Consider the following 6115-nt stretch of genomic DNA (forward strand, 5'->3'; position numbering starts at 1 on the left):
CATATATAATTCAGTTTAAATTATACATCAATTTAATATAAAAACACTAATTTCAATATGAATCTTCATCTTATTCATGAATCCATTACGTACAATGTTATTTCCCTAAATTAAAATACAAAGATTACATGGTTAATTAGTCAAGGATACCTCAATCCCCTAAGAGGGGATTTAGCTCATCATGGTGGTGGTTGAAGCTCCAAGAATTGAAGAAGAAGCCTCCATCTTTAGCTCCATAGCAGCCCCTCTCAAGAACACTCAAAAACCCTAGTTATTCCTCACTTTCTTTCTCCAAAATTGATACAAAATTTGAATCTCATGTCAATTCCTATATGAAAATAAAATGTACAGATACATATATTGCCCTCTCAGCCAGAATCAGTCAAAATCCTCCATAAAAATCGTACATTGAAGTTGGAGAAGAGAGAAAAATAACTGAAAATTCAAATTCCTCATTTACTTCGCATGTTGACGTCCGGACGCCAAGATGGGCGTCCAAACGCAGCTTGTTAGGCTGTGTGCCTTGCGCGCGCTAAGGTGCTTGTGTTGTAAGCTTCTAGCATGTGGCGTCCGGACGCAGATCTGGGCGTCCGGATGCAATTTTACTAGAATTCATCTTCTTTTGACTTTACAATTTCTGTTTACACAGGGCGTTCGGACGCCAACAATGCTCTTGGAGGCTGCGTCCAGACACTAGCCTTATTCTTCACTGGTTCCCTCGCTAGCTTATCAAGTTGACTTCCTTCTTTAGGAAGAGCTCGCTCAGGGGCTTAGAACCACTTTAGTTGATTCTAGAGCTCACCATGAACCACTTTTATTTAAATCCCGTAAATACTCACTTTTATTCTATTTTGCAGATAAACCCTAAAAATAGACAAAATACAACAAAACCTGTAAAATACACTTTATTCACATGCTAAATAGACTAAAACATGTAATTAAGAGCGTTTGAATATGCAATATTCGGCATTTATCACATCACCAAACTTACATTTTATTATTCCCTTAGCAAAATAGAAATAAAACATTTCCTCTTTCATGGGAGTGACGATTGCATTTAACATAGGCAATAAACCTTTTAAACCCTTAGGCATCCCTAGAGGACGAGTGAAGTTTCATGAGGATTTAACAAAAATGCTACCTACAAACATTAACCAAACTAGTGCATAAAGGCTCATTCTTAAAGTTAAAACATATTATATTGGGGAGAATTTTATAATGAAGACTACAAGAAGTATGTGAAACAATAACATCTCAAAACAATTTCCAACTTTCAGCATTCATGCATCAATGATATAGTCCACCTCCACAACTTTCAACACCACATCTATAATAGCATTAATCTCAAACTTTCAAAGGTGAACCAGAATATTTTGTTTATTTATTTATTATTATTATTATTTTTTCTATGCATACTACGCCTTTCATGGCACATATCATAACTTTCAAATCTTTACTCGTCTTTTGAAATAAATTTCCAAGGCATGAATTTAATTTGAATTTTTCTTAAATTTCGGAATGACCGTGCAATGCCTAAGTCCTTTGAGCTTTCTAACTTTCCCATGTAGCGAGCGTTAAGCTAACGACTCCCAAATCAAATGATCTTAGGGCGCTAAGTGTAAAAACACTCCAAATGGTGTAATGACTCAAGATTGCGACTACAAACTTAAACAGGCCCCATATGACATATTCCCCACTCGTCTTCCTCCCTTTTACGCAAACAATCAAATACTTAATGAGACATAAAGTCTGATTACTCGGTTGACAAGGTAAGAGAATATACAAATTTTTTTTTTTTTTTTTCAATTCAATGCCATTGAAATTTCTTTCAATTCCCATAACTTTCCCTCAACAAGTTCCAACAAAAAGAAATCATTTGCCTATCATTTATTTTATTTTCAAAAAAAAATTCTATTTTTTTTTGAAAACCAGATTGACAATGAACTAGACAACATTGCATGCATATAAGTAGTCACACCCCAAACTTAATCTATACATTATCCTTAATGTATAAAAACAAGAATAAACTGAAAATATAAAAAAATAGTGGAATAAAGCAACAGTACCAAGTGTTGAAACACACATGCTACGCATCCAATCCCATAGGAAATGCCAAGTCCCCAAACTTATACCTGATAATTTGTCAAAATAACACTAGGTACCAAGCATAAAAGCATATATATATCCAAACATCGATATAAATATGAAAAGTCGTAACATATTCTTACTCAAAACTGGGAAAAAGATCAAAATTCGTGCACATAAAACATGCACTCACATGTGTCATGCCAAACATGGCCAAAATAAAATATCCACCAAAACAAAGTACTAGCAAATAAAATATAAAGCAAAAAAGAATAAAAATGCTCAATCCTCCATCGGTGCAAATGAAGATGGACCCGCACCGCCACGATCACTGAGTGACTGAATCATGGCACGCAAAATCTAATCCTCCTCCATGGTATGCTGATGATATGTGTCAAGGGAGCCTCCAATAGCGTCAACCCGCAACTGAAAAGTGTCCATGCAAGTGCTCAAAGAATCGTAATCAGCCCGATCCATTAAGCAGTGCAAATCCCTAATATCTTTAGTTGCTCCACCCATACTAGAAGCACCATGCAATATATAAATAAAACAAGCATCGGATGATTTGACTAGGAGTATTAGAGTTTGTAGTCATCACAACCCCATCACCGGTCAGGTTTCCATGCACAAATCCATTGTTAAACAAAAAAAAAATCAGTCCTTGCTATGCTTTTTTTCCATCCACATTTGGAGATTTTCATCAAATCTATCAACCGTCAACACAGACCAAGTTTTTTTGGTCTATAAAATGGCAATCCAAAACAAAATCAGACTTTAACTGACCAATCTTGTGGAAATCCAAATGCTGCAATCTGATTGTCCAATTGGATTTTCATTAATAACATATAACCAATGGACAATCAGATTACAGCACTTATAGATTTCCACAAGATCAGTCATTTAAAGTCAAATTTTGTTTTGAATTGCCATTTTATAGACCAGAAAAACTTGCTCAGTTGACAAATTTGACGAAAGTCTCCACACACGAATGGAAAAGAAGCAATAAAAACCTAGCCGGTGATGGCTCCAAGTTGCTTCTTGTAGGTGCAGGTAAAGAGATCATCCAATACTTCTTTTATTTATATATGTATATAATGCATTATGCCTAGGTGATGCTTTTAGTATGGGTGGAACAACTAAACATATCAGAGATTTGCACTGCCTAATAGATCGTGTTTTAACTCAATTTGGTAGTTTTACGACATTGCCTACAGATTTGGCCTTCTTTATGAATTCTGTTAATGCAGTTACAGGTGAAATGAAGTTAGTCCAACAATATAAATATATATATATATATATATGGATTTTGAACAACACGTATTTCTAGAATCCAAGACAAAGAAATATTTTCATGAAGAAAATTTAAAAGTACTTAAAAACAGTTTAACAAAACTTATCCAAATTAAGCTGCCCCAATATTTCCTATCTTGGACCAATCTCATTAAGGGTGCTAATTATCCCTTTGAGAAGGGTAGTAATCCTTTTGCTGCTTCTACTGAGAGGTAAACTTAACAAGGCTAAAGTCATTAAATCAAGAATTTACCATGTTTACATGCGTAGTTGTTGCATTGTTGATTTGAAGTTATTGTATTTACGATTTAAAGTTGTTGCATTCACATATAGAAAAATGCTTGACATGAGAGGGAGAGACTTACAGCAATGAAGGGATCAAAACGGATGAGGGCATAACAAGTCCAGCTAATGCTATTGGCGAAAGAAGCTGAGAGAAAAAAGTGGCATCTAGTCCACACACTTTGTCATAATCACCAACTTCTGCAGCACAAGTTGTATTGCATTAAATTAAGGGTCTAGAAATTTTGTATAAGATGGTACATGAATTATGTTAAAGCCATTCTACAAGAAAGTCCATAACTGCACCTTATATAAGCAGCTATATTACTCCCAAAATATAATGAATGTTATATGCATATATATATATATAGATCATGTATGTCCTTATATATATGTATATATATACACACACACAAGGGAAATGCATGCAATTAATTAAATAATTTAATGGAGGCATGAAGGTAGGGAGGGAGATTAATTAATTATTACGTACGTACCATGACAGATAATGGTGAAGCATAGACCAAAATGTTAGCCAACACACAAATGGTTCCGATAAATGAGAACTATTTTTCCAGATAATTTACTCCAACATGGATATTTCTATTTATCTCCACCAGCTTTACCAACATGGAAAATAATGCATAATCACAACAATAGTTACAAAAATGAAAAGGGAAGAAGAAAAAAAACTGAATCAAAACACAAAAGTCAACAAAATTGAATTAAATTTGTAGATATGAAGAGATAACAAATACATACAATGGAGACAGATTTGTTGTCAGGGTACTTCTCCTTGAAAGTCTTCCTAAACTCCTCCCTAAATTCACCAAAATTGAAAGAAAACATTTTTTAAAACGCCAAAAAAATAAAATTATAAACGAATCGATTGATTGAATGAAACAGTAATGATGTAATATTGAAACACAAAAAATATATACAGAAATGATACATACATGAAAACGAAGAAGGCACTCGCAGGCCTCTTGGGCTTGTTGGGATCCTTCGCGGCCTTCCCTTTCTTGGCCCGAGTTCCTTCCGGATTCAGTTCAAGCAGTTGCTCGTATTCATTGTCTTCTTGCTAAAGTATAAGGAAATAAAGAGAGGAAGAAGGATTCTCTTATTAGAAACGCGGAGACAGAACAACCGCCTTTTTTTTCTTACCCCCAAACAGCTCTTTGATTCAAATTATCTTGGTGAAGATCATCCTGATCTCGCTGTCAGCTGTCTAAATTCATTCAAGCTATTGATCCAGCGACAATGCTACAAGCATTCTGCCAAGATTCACGTAGATGCGCTTAACGAAAGGGAACTCTCTAGACTCATGAATCATTTCCTTTCGAAGCTTACTTTTCTTTCTAATGGCAGAAGATTTGAAGGTTCTGAAGTTTCGGAGAGAATCTTCCCAGCCGGGATAGAAATGTACCTCGGCAGATCAACAATCCAAAGCGCTTCATGCCGGCCTTTTCGCTCGGTGCTCCTCTCTTCTTCACCGACAACCTAAGAAGAAGTCCAGAAAAATACAAAGCGCAATCAGCCTTCGTCGTCGATTCCCACTGGCACGCCGTTAGATATATACACACATACATAGAATATATATATATATATATATATATATATATATATCACAGATCTGTAACACCATAGCATCAACATATCACCAAAAACGAATGAAAACAAAAACTCACTTGCTATCAGTTTTTTTCGTTTCAGCCTTCGACCTGCCTCCTTTCACGGCGAATCCCGCAGGGAAAAGACGAAAACCGGTGAGAATCAGTCGAAAACGGTGAGAATCGGTGCGAACTCAGTCCAACTTAGCGCCGCTTGGGGCTTGAAAACGTACCTTCTAGGGTTATAGAGATAGAGAGAGAGTATAGAGAGAGAGTAAATATCTATAGTTATAGAAACAGAGAGAGAGAGTACAGAGTATAAATGTTTGTCGGTGTGAGGGAGAGGGGGGTGTGGCAGATGGAGATAAGTAGGGGCTTTGGGGGATATTAAACTTGAATTGACGAATCGATTCAAGTCCGGGTTTGGGCGGGATTTCAAAATGTCTTTTGCCACGTCATCGATCCGTGTCCTTTGATTCTATTGGTTGTTTACTATTTCTGTGAGATGTGAATTTGGAGCATTGTCGTCTCTCTTTGTGCTTTCCTTTGTGTTTCTTCGAAGTCTTTGCCCATGGGTTCTTTCGTGCTAGTCAAACAGTACGACAACGTGTCCCTGTCGGGAGGACACTACTCTTTAAGCTTTGACCCACACATGTTATGCTTCACACGTAGTAGGTAAATGTTGTTATTTACTTAGATTTTTTAATAAATTAAATGCATTTATATTAAGCAAATATGAATAAATGTACTTTCCAGGAAAAAAAAATATATGAATAAATGTCAATCACTTACCAAATAAATAAAAATAATGTAAAATTTTAAGTAGGAGAGATTTATTTATAATTGAA

General features: G+C 35.6%; 1 long non-coding RNA gene across 4 annotated transcripts; it reads right to left on the reverse strand.

Annotated features, from left to right (window-relative positions):
• Window positions 1-2159: 2159 nt before the first annotated feature.
• Window positions 2160-5617, reverse strand: LOC132284319 (uncharacterized). 4 transcript variants are annotated; one of them, XR_009472246.1, is made up of 5 exons: window positions 5346-5617; window positions 4614-5157; window positions 4420-4477; window positions 3741-3855; window positions 2160-2511 (listed from the first exon to the last, which is right to left on the reverse strand). It is a non-coding gene; the product is annotated as an uncharacterized LOC132284319 (long non-coding RNA). The 4 variants fall into 4 exon arrangements; XR_009472244.1 differs by having other exon boundaries at window positions 2160-3320; XR_009472245.1 differs by having other exon boundaries at window positions 3741-3858.
• Window positions 5618-6115: the final 498 nt, after the last annotated feature.

The sequence above is a fragment of the Cornus florida genome, unplaced genomic scaffold (genome assembly GCF_030987335.1).
Source record: "Cornus florida cultivar Cherokee Brave unplaced genomic scaffold, ASM3098733v1 CherokeeBrave_3.0.0_Hap2_Chr11, whole genome shotgun sequence".
In the NCBI taxonomy this organism is placed as follows: Eukaryota; Viridiplantae; Streptophyta; class Magnoliopsida; order Cornales; family Cornaceae; genus Cornus; species Cornus florida.